Source organism: Mercenaria mercenaria, chromosome 2 (assembly GCF_021730395.1).
Source record: "Mercenaria mercenaria strain notata chromosome 2, MADL_Memer_1, whole genome shotgun sequence".
NCBI lineage: Eukaryota > Metazoa > Mollusca > Bivalvia > Venerida > Veneridae > Mercenaria > Mercenaria mercenaria.
Genome location: NC_069362.1, coordinates 34,597,442 through 34,611,756, shown reverse-complemented (window position 1 = coordinate 34,611,756; position 14,315 = coordinate 34,597,442).

Below are 14,315 nucleotides of genomic sequence, written 5' to 3'. Positions count from 1 at the left end.
AACATTTAGATCAAACGAAGAACACTGATGTGCTCAAGAAGTTTGTTTGCATATGTATTTACATTTTGTTTTGAAAATCTAAAACTTAACGTGAAAGTGTGCTTAAAATATTTACATTTCGTGATTAAAAAGACTGGCTTAATTTAAAGTATTGATACAGGGAATTGGCTCCAAAAGTGACACTTTATATTTAGACCATCATTCAAGATACAGATCCGGTACCCGATATCTTAAATGACGACTAGAAATTGTTTCCATTTTGTCGTTTACGGACACTACATTTCTGAAACATTCATTTGTGTAATCTGGCTTTAAAGCTTAAGGTGTGTACATTCAAAGCAGTCAGACAGATGTAACAATCTAAGCGTTCAAAGAAGCATGTCCTAAGACACACCTTACTGGTTCTGTAGTTACATAAGTGAATTCTACGACTGTTCCCTTTCTACCTAAACACACGAAGACTCTCATACTAAAGTGTACGTTCCCTCCTGATTGCAACTTAATTCTTAATGTGTCGTTTTGAACGGAAAAAGAATATCATGGCATGGAAAGAGATAGATCAAATGAATTGGAGATGCAACGTTTCTGGAACGAGATAGTAAAAAATCTCGAGACGCCATGACGTATGAACAAGGCATAACATAGACGACATGTGTATTGATGTGTTTTGTAAATAAGCGAGGGAATATGGATGCATAATTTATGCTACCGTTTGTTCTAAAATAATGGTCTCTCTTTTAAACTGCATTTTCTCGGTACGATTTATGATACAGCAAACTTTAATCTGCTTTACGCACATAACAGTTCAATACAACTTACACTTGTCTAAAACAAGTAAAAAATTGCTGCAAGATGCAGCAAATAGATGGTCGCACGGCCCAAAAAACAAAGTGTTTGACCCATATTCAAACTTGACCTAGATTTTATCAAGGCAATAATTCTGACCAAATTTCATGAAGATCAATTGAAAAATACTGTCTCTATCGCATATACAAGGTTTTTCTTTGATTTGACCTATGACCTACATTTTGGCCCCAGATGACCCATATTCAAACTGACCTAGATTTCATCAAGGCAATCATTCTGACTTAATTTTATGAAGATCAATTGCAAAATACAGCCTCTATCGCATACACAAGGCTTTTCTTTGATTTGACTTAGTGTCCTAGTTTTTGACCCCAGAAAAACCATTTTCGAACTTGGCTTAGATTTCATCAAGATAATAATTCTGACAAAATTTCATGAACATCAGTTGAAAAATAAACCCTCTATCGCATACACAAGCTAAATGTCGACAGACGACAGACGCCGGACATCGAGTGATCACAAGAGGTTAAAAAAAACCAAAGAGTACAAATATGCCCCCAAGAGTAAACAAAATAGTGGGGAATAAATTTATTTCAAGGTAAATACAGTATTACAGCAGTATAAGTAAATAAAATGCATTTTTATATTTTACCTGTAGATCTTCTATAAACAAACTAGAAAAAGTTAACTTCACAACGCGACAGTTTGCACAGCCAGACCAGGATTCGAACCTGGAACCTCCCCAAAACACAAATTACCATACGTAATTTCCTCAATTTTGGGTTGCTCTGCCAATTGAGCTATCTGACCAGTGGAACTGCAATATCCTAGCAATATCACTTGAGATAAATGTTCGATTTGCGGTTTTTAAAACCGAAAGGGAGCATGAAAATGTGAAAAAAATGGTAATGGGGATATTAGTAATCATTCAAGTTTTCTACCAAGTCAACTCTGTATATAAGCTGATTTACCACCTTTTTTCTATTGAGCCTGCTGAAATTCTCTCAAAAATATTAATTAAAATCCTCTTTTAATATTTAAAACAAGCTTTGTCACAAACAAATACAAATTAGGTTAGAAAAAAAGTTTGTTTCCGGTATCCCGACCTACCCTTAATTCCGGACCTTAATTCTTTTTCATTGCCTGGGAGAAGTTTTTTTTTTAATTTAATGTTTTAACATAAAGTTGAAAAACTGCACTTTTTATGTTTAAAACATAGTCAGTGATGTTAAAAATCAGCAGGGGCTAAGGGTGTAACGATACATCGGAATTCATTTTATCATGATACATCAGTTTGGCGATACGCATATCGTATCATAGGCCTATTATTTCGAAATTCATTTTATCATAATATATCAGTTTGGCGATACGCGTATCGAATCATAGGTCTGTTTCACAATACAGAAACGATAAGTGAAAAGTAGAAATATTGAATGATTTCTTTCATACAATCAGTGATAAAGATAGTAACTAAAGAAATGCATCATTCCAAGAGTAGAGACATTGATTAATTTTTATTTTGTCACATAAATGCTTACTTACGATACTCAATTTGTATCGCGATATGTACCATATCGTTGCATCTGTATCACGATACATATTGTATCGTGAGTCTAGCATATTGTTACACCCCTAGCACGGGCCCAGTAGCCCATGGTTCCTAGATTTTGGGCTGGGACCCTAAATTGTTGGGAGAAAATGCCCATATACCTAATATTAAACATTTGTTTTTGACAGTCTGGGCCCCTAAATAAAAATAGCTAGTTTATATCCCTGTTACTGATACTCTAAAGGAATAACACCCTTATTCGTATTTTTGTACACAAAAATAGTTTCCGAAAGGTCCCACTTGATAATAAAATCCAGAATTTTTGTTTTTAATTACTGACCAGCTACCTACCTATTTGTCTTTAGCATGTTACTGGAAACATTTTTTTGGCCTTACATACATGTATACCTAAATTGTAGTCATACAGGGTATCTTAAATACTAAATGATTTTTAAGACGGGGAAGTGTGCAGATTGGAAATTATACACTGTTTTTCAATGTGAAAGCACCTAAGTGTATTTGAATGGGACTAAAATTACATTTTCATTTTTCATCGAGTGGTTGCGTAATCTCCCAAAATTCTTGGGGAAAGTTGTTAAAATAGTAAACATGACATGATTTTTCAAGGTGGGTGTGCGAGATATTTCTGGCGAAGATTTATATCTTGTGTATTTTTAAGCTAGTGAGAGATTATATATATTTTCAAATTAGTTCAAATAAGTTTAACATTGCTTGTGTGATTATAGTTTGGGTCTGGATATACGATGATGATGATAAAAATATACACGTGTGCGTAGTAGTTTGGGCTGGAGGGGTTGGGGGTTCCAGACCCCAAGTGTCTGTGCTTTGTGAGATACGAACGACACAAACGTTTAGGCCCAATGTATATATCTGTGACTGTCAAGGACCATAAACTAAACCGCATGTCCACAACTTCATGTCCTGAATAATAATCCTATAATGTGTCGTTACTCTAGGTCAAATAGATTTTGAGATAAGCACAACACAAATTCGGACGGGTGAACCTAAGTCTAGAAGGGCACATAAAGGGGCATAACTTTGTACAAAAACGATAAAAAGTAATGGGAATGTGTATTTCATTCAAATCAGATCATCACATGGGATCGGCGTATAAAGATTCATCGTTACTGAGCAAATTACGTTTAAAGACTACACTGAAAATTGCTAGGTCGAAAGGAGGCTTAACTTTGAAAAATGCAAAGCAGAGTTATGGGGCTTGTGCAATACATGTCAGGTTATCAGAGTGAACCACTGAGTGAACCATTGATGGACGCGTGTAATAGCGTTACCTATTATTCTTTTAGCATAACTAAAAAATTAATTATGCGTAGTCAATTTCATTTGACGATATTGAGAAAAATATCAATTTGCAGCAGTGAAATACGTCAATACTTATCAAGAGCTAAGGTACAAGAAATAAGGTATTTGATTATATCGTCTGTTTCCCTATATTTTCAGTGGATGCCTCGATGCCCTGATATAGACTGATGATTCCAACTTTGTTTGTAATAAGACATTTGTTTGGTCGAAAGAGATCACGTGACCCGAATGTTTAGCTACCACTGATTAAAATATAAAATATTGTTAAAACTAACATTTCTATTGAAATATAACCAAATTGCACACAGTAATTGCACATTGGGTTCTTCTGTGGAGAACAAATGAGCAAACCAAAATAATATGAATACAATTATGAATAGACAGCAATAGAAGTAGGAAAAATAGCACTTTCCCGTTTCTGGACTTAACATTTGATATTATATCTGCAAGGACTGACTTTAATGTGTTTTCAATGCTTTAGTGTTTTCAATAAGCATTTTGCTACAAACGCAATGTTATACATGTATCAAAGAAAGAAAAAAAATAATTCCTATATTTCTTAAAGCCCTGGATAATATGTTTTATTTTGTTTACTTTCAGTGGAATCAAATATAGTAGATGATCCGGACGTTGTAAGTAATATTGTTTGTAAATAAAGAATTTACTGGAATAGTGCATTGGACACGAATGCCCACAAATACTGTGCCATCCTCTAAATAGCAAAGATTTTAGTATTGACCATCTTCATAGAAGGATGTTCGATTAAAAGTTTGAAGCAAATTGTGTTCAGATAAGGTTGTGAGCAACTTTGAATCCATTCCTTCGAAAGGTGTATGAGGAGTTGAACACACCAAATTTCTTCACTAAAAGAAAAAAAGTCAATTACTTATGGTCAGCTTCACATGAAGGTCCTTCATCCGTGAAACTTTCAAGCATACCGGTATCTTTGAAATTGTGTTTGAGGATATACAGCTAAACTATGAAAGAGCCATAAGTGCAGTAAAAATAGTCATAGAAGAAAATCATTCCTTGGTCATCTGCTCATCAAGTTTATTCATCTGTGAAAGTTTGAAGCAAATCAGGCTAATAGTGTGGGAGGAGTTGGGCACACACAATTTTTCTCAATATTGTATGTAGCAAACCTATCAAAGGACCATAACTTCGGTAAAATAGCCACAGAAAAAATCCTTTCTTATGGTCATCGGCACATCATGTTTGTTCCTCTGTGAGAGCTTGAAAAAAAATCAAGCTAATCATAAGTGTTGGAGGAGTTTGACGACGTACGAACGTACGCACAGCAGCAACGATATATGCCCCCACATAAATGAAGGTCTACAGGACAGGTGTTTATGCGATAGTCTCTAAAATTTCAGAAATATTTCTTTATCATAGCTACTTATCAATTTAAGACTACTTTCTAAATTTTATTGTGCTTCTTGTACTTAATCGCCATTACATGAATGTTTGGCGTATATGCATCGGTTATTGATATTCTACCAAGGAACAGCTATGTGAGAATGTGCTCGATTTTAAATGTGATACGTTTAAATAGAGTTATTATGACATTATGCATATACATATATTTGAAATGTAAAACGTCATTTTTATGAGTCTGAAATTGAAAAATCATTAAATCATGAAAGGTATTTCAACGAAACAATCATCTGGGTAAGTTTTGTTTCAGGACGAGTGCTACAGCATAGAATGTGATTATGAAGGCTGTTTGAGAGAAGCCATACAGGAAGGGAAAGCAAGACTGTGCACTTTACTTCCAGATGGACAGTGTGGGGTAAGCCAGTCTCTTAACAGTCTTAATGTTTATAATGAAGAGCCTCGCTTTACCGTTTTTCTGTTAAAGAGCCTCGCATTCAGATTTTGCTTAAAAAGAAGTCATATTTTCAATCTGTATCTTATGCAAGTGGCATTTGATATAAACCTACTGACTTTAGTCTTCAAAGCGGCAAACAATACATGTACAGATCATGATAAAATTATTTTCATACTTGTTTTTCCATTTTACTGATATTGAAATCACATAATCTTTTTGTTTAAAAGGTTAATTTATATCTATTATAGACACATGTCGGAGAATACAAAGGAAATCCATGGTATCGTTTTACTTCTTGTTATATCAGAGTAACTGACTGTTGTACCGGAGACCGCTGCAACTCGCCACCAGGTACAAAACTATATGAGCCGCACCATCAGAAAACTAACATAGTGCATTTGTGACCAGCATGAATCCAGGCAAGCCTGCGCATCCGCGCAGTCTGTTCAGGATCCATGCTTTTCGCTTTCAAAACCTGTTGCAATTAGAGAAACCGTATGCGCAGACTGGTCTGGATCCATGCTGGTCGCAAATTTACTATATTGGTTTTCTCATGGAAGTTCATAAGCATCTACATGTATTAAGCAGTCTATTCTGGTTTACCTAATAAATAGTATTTTATATTTGTGTTTCTTTTCTTCCGATTGTGGGTACATCGGGACATTGATAAGTTAAGGCAATTGCGGGCAACTTGATAGAACCAAAAATCTTCAGCAAACTGGCTGGATGCTTCCTTCCACGATAATCCTATTGATATGACATGTATGCGTGCGTAATGCGTAATGGCGTAAGTGCGTGCATAAGTTAATAGATCTTGCAATAGAGAATCGCCAGTGTAAATAACTTAAAATAAAAATAATCATTGCGCAACAGCAAATCAAAATCGAGATTGACATCCGTTTATGCATGAAAACAAAATGCGTTTTGGTATCGAACCATCTATTAATGAATTTATTTTTTCTAGGTTACACAAGCCCTACGACAGAATCTTCTACTGCTGGAGTAACAACGGCAAATGAAATGGTTAAATGTGGAAACGAAAAATATGATCCTGCTGATACTACAAAGAAATGCATTTCGGGAGCAGGAAGCCTTGGACACTGGCATTATCTAATTTGTAATCTGTCTTCTTTGTCGTTTTTGTTCTTTCATAGTTTGTTAACAGAAGCATTGTTTCTTTTAATTGTTTAAGTGTTTCAGATGCTTTACTATGGCAGCGTCTTGGTGCCAGCAGAGAGATTTAAATTTGTCTTAGGTACGACTGAGTATCTCCTACGTAGGATTTAGTATCTTCTACGCAGGAGTTAGGATTTCCTACTTAGGAGTTAGTACCCCCTGCATACGACTAAGTATCTCCTATGTGCGACAAAGTATTTCCATGGTAGGCCTTAGTATCTCCTACGTAGAACTTAGTATTACCTACATAGGACTTAGTGTTGTTGTGTTTTCTGGTCTTTTTGGATCATGGAGTCCATTCAACATATGTGTAGTAGAGTTCCGTTTAAGCCGGTGCTAGGGGGCGTGAGAGGTATTGCACATTTCATTACCTCTCATGAACAGACTCAATCAAACCGAATCTGTTATTATTCTTCTTAATCTTAAGGATCTAATTACAGATTTTATTAGTACCTCCTACGTAGGACTTAGTATCTCCTACGTACGACATAGTATCTCTTTGATAGGACTTAGTATCTCCTACGTGGAAGTTAGTATCTCCTACGTAGGACTTAGTATCTCTTTCATAGGAGTTAGTATCTCCTACGTAGGACTTAGTATCTCTTACGTAAGACTTAGTATCTCCTACGCTGCCCGCCCAGTGCCAAAAGCCGTATATATAACAATGTTATACCACTGATGTATATCAATCTTGTTCAGATATACAGTGACATTCGTATATTGTATAGATATCAGCTACATACGTTAAAGTCTGAGTGGATTATTGTCTCACCACTGCAGTGTGATTTCTTGGAATTGAAATCATACTTCAGAAAACCTCGTATATTTTTAACAATTTTGTTCACAATTTACGTAGGTGTAGCTTCTAAATTGACCAAAATGTTGAAAATGGTTAGAAAAATAAAAGATTTAAGAAGTCAAATAATTTATTCATTTCCGTTTTATGTCTGATGTATTAGAGTCTTTAGTGATAATTTTGTCAAAATTTGCAATCTAGAGAAATGATTTTCAAGCCATGTTAAAAATCACTTTTTAAGCGGTAAAAAAATGTCAATTTCAATACAGGCTTTAGCTTCCATACCAGTCAATTTTCGGAAAATAATGAAACGTCAATTTTCCGAAAACGTGTATTCTCATATTTTCAATGTTTTCTTTCAAGTTCGGTCACCTGAGCAGTATCACATTTATTTAAGATTATTGCAAGATTGAGCAGTAAGAGAAACTTCCCCTTCGGGCAGCAGGATAACTTTTCTTTCTTTGCAACAATCTGATTTCCCATCCTTTGGTAGTGGTTTGTTTAGTTTATATTACAAGTGATCTCAAACCATTTAAAGCAGAGAATATCCATATTAGAGGATATAACATGAGTGTCTTCTCATATTGAATTTATTAAACGAGTTGAATAAAATAATAAAATGCGAGGCTCTACCGAGCATTTTATCAATTTTATTCAACGAGTTTAATAATTCAATGTGGAAAGTCACAAATGTAATATTCTTTTTATGACATATTAGCCTTCCCTGCCGAAAAATCAAAAATTCTACTTTCTTTTACTATAATAAACAAGTCAGTTTGACCAACGTCTCATAAAACATAAATGACGTCGAAGTCAAAGCTCTATTACATGTGATAAGTAAATGTATTAATTTTGTGACCGTAGAGATTACATTCTGCATATGGAAATAGTTTCACAATACGCTTTAATTTATTTTTTATTTACGACACAATGTATTTTACTGTCATTTTAATAATACTCAAAATCATTAAGAAAGTAACTAATGTTAAAACGGAGTCAAGTTTTCTTCTTGAAAATGTTTTGAATGTATACTGTCATATACTATATATTTAATTGATTTTGTGTATTGATTTTTCATTGTCTTTTTTTCCAAAGTCCTCGCTCTGAAATAAGTCAAAATCTTATTTAAAATTAACATATAATTAAAGTCAGTACTAACAAGGTCAATAACGCTCTTAAAGGTAAAACATGTCAATATTTTTTGTTGATTAAATAAGACCTTCTTTTCTGCATACGAATTTAGCCTCTTATTCAAAATACCAGCAAACAGTTTTCGAACAGGTATTAATTGTGCATCCCTTGTTTATACATGTAGGTCTCACCAATTTTGTTTCCACTTTATGGCATAATATCTTCACTTCAGCAGCGTTATATAAATTGATTAAGGTATTAGATCACTAATAGTAATGTTTACAAAATGGCTTTTACTTGATACATTCTTAAAGGTGACCGTGATTTGCAATATTTCGCAATTTTTAAACAACTTTTACCGTGCCGTTATTTTTTTATAAATTTGTATAACTTTTGGTATCTCCTCAAGCTCAAGTAGAGACATATTTCAAAGCGATGGCCACTATTCAAAACGTTTGCAGAGAACTCATTTTACCATTAATTTTGATAAAAGAAACATCAAACTATTGGCAAACAATTAAGAAAACATAAAACAAAAAGGTCAATATCATTTTTCTAGGGTGCATAAAGTAAACGGATTTAATGAGACAGAATTCTTACTTCAACATTGAAAAACTAAGGTCAAATCCTGTGTTTCTGTTTTGAATTTTGCTTACTTCATTCAAAAATAACCTTGGGGCAGACGTACAACCTACCTAAATTTCTGCCACGATATATAATCTTAAGAGTGAAAGCAAAATAGAGAACTTTTACAGCATGTAACTCAATAGTTTTAAAGACGTGTAACTCTATCCCTTCTGTTTAAGTAGTAAATTCACTTTGCACTGCAAGAAATCGCTTACCAAATCATTTTTCCATTATTGTACAATAAATCAATAATAAGTCTTGAAAGAAGTAAAAACTTACTACTAGAAAAAGGAAAATAAGGGAAAAAATTTGTGCCAGTAGTGCTTTAACCTACGCCCCAACCCCCTACCCCCTCAGAATTGCAGTAAAAGTAGACTTATGATAGGAATTGAATACTCTTCAGAAAGGAGATACTCTATTACGCTTCTGATACCTTAATTTGTATATGATAGTTATTTATCATCAAACTTACTAAGCTGTATAGTAATAGTTCTTGCTTCGTTACTGGAAAATATTTCAGTCTGTATGTATTGTCCACTTTCGTCACTCTGCCTTGTGTTTGAATGAAATTATATTGCCTTGAATTAAGGTAGAAGGGTACACTTAGATTCGAAAATTTCTGGCACGGACAGTCTTAAATGTAGCGAGTCACAATATTGCACTTCCCTTATGAGCAGAATCAGGGCGGCCATTTAATAAATTGCGTGCAAGTTTTGTGCTTCTAATGAATGGCAAGATCAGGATTATCATACAAGAATAAAGAAAGTTATCAAAACGAAAGTTTAACACCATCCATGAAAAATAGCATGCCAAAATCATCAATTTTGCACTTTATGAACAATCTGCAATGATCTCGCTGCAAGAACAAGCATTTCTCAATTTAATAGTCCTTACTGAACTTCAGGTTATAAACGGGATGGGGGCCAATCACAAAATAGCGAAAATGTTCTTGAGTATCAATCAACAAGCACAGAACCCTTCCGTGGTTTGAATTTTTCCGAGAAAAGGTGTCTCACTGATTCATACAAAACTACCAGCAGTTAGTTTTACAACTGACATCAGAATTTTACTTCTGTCGGCTGTATAAATTTTCTAAAGAATTAACAATCATTATCTCTCACCTTAATTTACAGACATCCAAAATCACGAAGTTCTAATTTTTACAAATATTGACGGGGGCCAAAATTTGAAGTATACCCTGCTACCTGAAATTCTTAACGTATCCCGATTTTGCTTACTTACTTGTTTCGTAATATTCTTTGTTTTTTCTTTTTTTTGGGGGGGGGGGGACCGCGTTTAATATATAAGGCCCGTTTATTTCGTAAATACATCAATACATCTATACAGATATCTATACAATATTAAAATTTGAATGCACTGTAGCTAGAAAAAAAGGGAAAATAACAAAAAGAGTGTGAAAAGGAGACATGTAAAGAAAAAAGGTAACGGCTTTGGTAGTAAACATCGTTTATACATATTACATATTCAACACTGGTATGAAATTTCTCCAATCATTGTTGAAACTATCAAGAGAAGAGTTTTGAAAAACCCTATACTTTTCGATTTTTAATCTGTTGGACAGTTTTTGTTTAAAGATAAATATGTTTAGTATTGTTTTCTTCGTTTTACAATTATATATGTAGTATGTAGTATTTGGAAAACAAGAGAATGAATGATATTATTTTATTTCTTGAATGAAAAAAGGATATAAATTTATCTTGAGTAACATCTATACCAACTTCAATAAGCCACTGATCCGATTCGTTACAAAAAATGTGTTTTTGGTAACTCCAAACATATGTTCTTGACTCTCTATTTCCATATTACGAAAGTTGCAGAGACTAGATTCATTTAATCTGCAGTTAAAAAGACACTTGTTTGTTGCAATATTTCTGTGCAAAAAGTTGTAATGAAAATTTTGTATAATGTTATCTTGACAGAAACACATTATATTATATTTCGTGCCAGTTAAAGGATCTGTTTGGGAAGTGTTTCTCCCATTTTAATTTCGACTTTGGTTTTACATTTTGAATTATAAGCCTTTTTATACGCCCGAAGGGACTTATTGTGTTATGGTCCCGGTGTCCGTCTTTCCGTCCGTGCCCGCGAAATGATGGTTAAGTGACTGCATAACGGTACTTTCTCTTTGATGTCATTCATTCCGTTCTGTTTATGTGACTATTTTTCTTTTTATTTGACTGTTAGAACAATAGAGAGAACAATGGGGGAGTCACATAAAGACCGTTTCGTTAGAACTTCCGTCTGTCTGTCCGTCCGTTAGCAATTTCGTGTCCGCTCTGTAACTCTTCAACCCCTTGAAGGATTTCAAAGAAACTTGACAAAAATGTTCACCACACTGATACGACGTGCAGAACACATGTTTTGGATGTCTCATTTCAAGGTCAAGGTCACACTTAGGGGTCAAAGGTTATATGAGTGTGTTTCGTGTCCGCTCTGTAACTCTTGAACTGCTTAAAAGATTTCAAAGAAACTTGGCACAAATGTTCACCACACTGAGACGACATGCAAAGCGCTTGTTTCGGATCCGTCCGTCCGTCCGTCCTTAGCAATTTCGTGTCCGCTCTGTAACTCTTCAACCCCTTGAAGGATTTCAAAGAAACTTGACACAAATGTTCACCACACTGAGACGACGTGCAGAGCGCGTGTTTTGGATGTCTCATTTCAAGGTCAAGGTCACACTTAGGGGTCAAATGTCATATGAGTGTGTTTCGTGTCCGCTCTGTAACTCTTGAGCTGCTTGAAGGATTTCAAAGAAAATTGGCACAAATGTTCATCACACTGAGACGACGTGCAGAGCGCATGTTTTGGATGTCTCATTTCAACGTCAAGGTCACACTTAGGGATCAGAGGTTATATGAGTGTGTTTCGTGTCCGCTCTGTAACTCTTGAACTGCTTAAAGGATTTCAAAGAAACTTGGCACAAATGTTCACCACACTGAGACGACATGCAGAGCGCTTGTTTCGGATCCGTCCGTCCGTCCGTCCGTCCTTAGCAATTTCGTGTCCGCTCTGTAACTCTTCAACCCCTTGAAGGATTTCAAAGAAACTTGACACAAATGTTCACCACACTGAGACGACGTGCAGAGTTTCGTGTCCGCTCTGTAACTCTTGAACTGTGTTTCGTGTCCGCTCTGTAACTCTTGAACTGCTTAAAGGATTTCAAAGAAACTCGGCACAAATGTTCACCACATTGAGACGACGTGCAGGGCGCTTGTTTCGGATGACTAACTTCAAGGTCAAGGTCACACTTAGGAGTTTACGGTCATATATGACTTTGCTGTGTCCGCTCTGTAACTCTTTAACTGCTTGAAGGATTTCAAAGAAACTTGGCACAAATGTTCACCACACTGAGACGATGTGCAGATAATCATATATGACTTTGCTTTGTATATATTGCTATGCACTGCAGTGCTCTTGTTTTCATTTGGCAGATCCCTTTTTGTTCTTTTACAATATTTTTTTCAATTAACTTCCCTTTTTTGTTACTATATATATAGCTTATTTTGAAACTTTTTTATTATTGGCTGTAGGGAAAAACCGAGACCACTTTTCTGTGGTACAAAATGGATGATACATCCAATTTTTAGATGTATTCTGACATAACTTTACCTGGTAAGAACTTTTTTGTGAACTGAGAAATTATTTTTTTTTTTTTTGGAATTTCTTCTTTTTGTTGTTCCTGTCCTTTGGGCTTCACTTGTCATGTTCTTTAAATTTTGCTCCCATCCTGTGATGTAACCTTTCGGGCGTATATTGCCCCGCTTGGCGGCGCTCTTTTTTGTTTCTGTATTTGTGTTGATTTATTGTTTAAAAAGTATGACTCTGTTTTTCTAGAATTTCATACATATTTGTTTTGTCAGATATTATAGGGGGTATGTTGTTTTTTCGTTTCAATTCTTTTGGAATTAATGAAATAAGTACATGATAGTTTAAGACCTCGTTATTAGGAATATTGTATTCTATTTGTAACTGATTGAAAGTTTTGAAATTATGTGTGCCTGTGTTATAAATATCTTTTTATACGATTTATGTTTTACTTTTCCATAGCGGGAACAAAAGTGGAGAGTTATTATTCTTTACATATCAATTTTGCCAAACAATTTGTTCTAATAAATTATTATGTTTCAAGGATTTTCAATGAAATTTATTTTACTCCATTCAACTAATATATCATTTATGAATTTGTTTCTAAGCTTTAGTTTTAATATGTCTTTTGTATTTATATTGCATTTGAATAAAGATACTCCTCCTAAATGTTGCATGTGTTTCTTTATCATTTCTTTCCGCAGTCCATTATTTGAGTCGCTTATTATTCTTTTAATCCAGCTTGATTTTAAGGAGTTTAAAAATATTGGTACGTCAATCATATTCAGGCCCCCGTTTTCAAATTCTTGTATTATTATATCCCTTTTAACTTTATCCCTTTTGAGTTCCATATGAATTCATAACAACTTTGTGTAATTCGTTTTATAATTTCATCCGAAGGATTAGGTAGAACAGAAAACAAATAAGTTAACTTTGGAAGAATTAGTGATTTCAAAACTGAAATATTACCTATAGTTGTAAGGTGTCTTGCTTTCCATCTATCAATGTCTGATTGAAATTAAAATAATCCATTATCATAAGTTAGTCTAAGTAGTTCATCAGTCCTTGAATGAAAAGTTACACCCAGGGCTTTTACACTTTCTGAAGTCCATGTAATGTTTTCATTTTTTTTTTCTAGACTACTAGGTCATGTTGGTTACGGAGCGAGGCAATCGTAAGAACTATACATTGTTATAGTTGAGTTTAAAGCCTGAGATGAACGAAAATTGTTCAAACATGTTTATCGTTTCTTTAAAACTGTTTTCAGAACTGTCTAACAGTAGAGTGGCATCGTCTGCAAACATGCTGTTTTTACTTCTATATCAAATATCTTGAAACCGTTAATATTCTTACTTTCTCTAATGGCTACATAGAGTACTTCAATAGTCAAAATAAAAATGTAAGGGGACAAAGGACAGCCTTGTCAGTCTCCTCGTTTAATATTTAAGGAATCG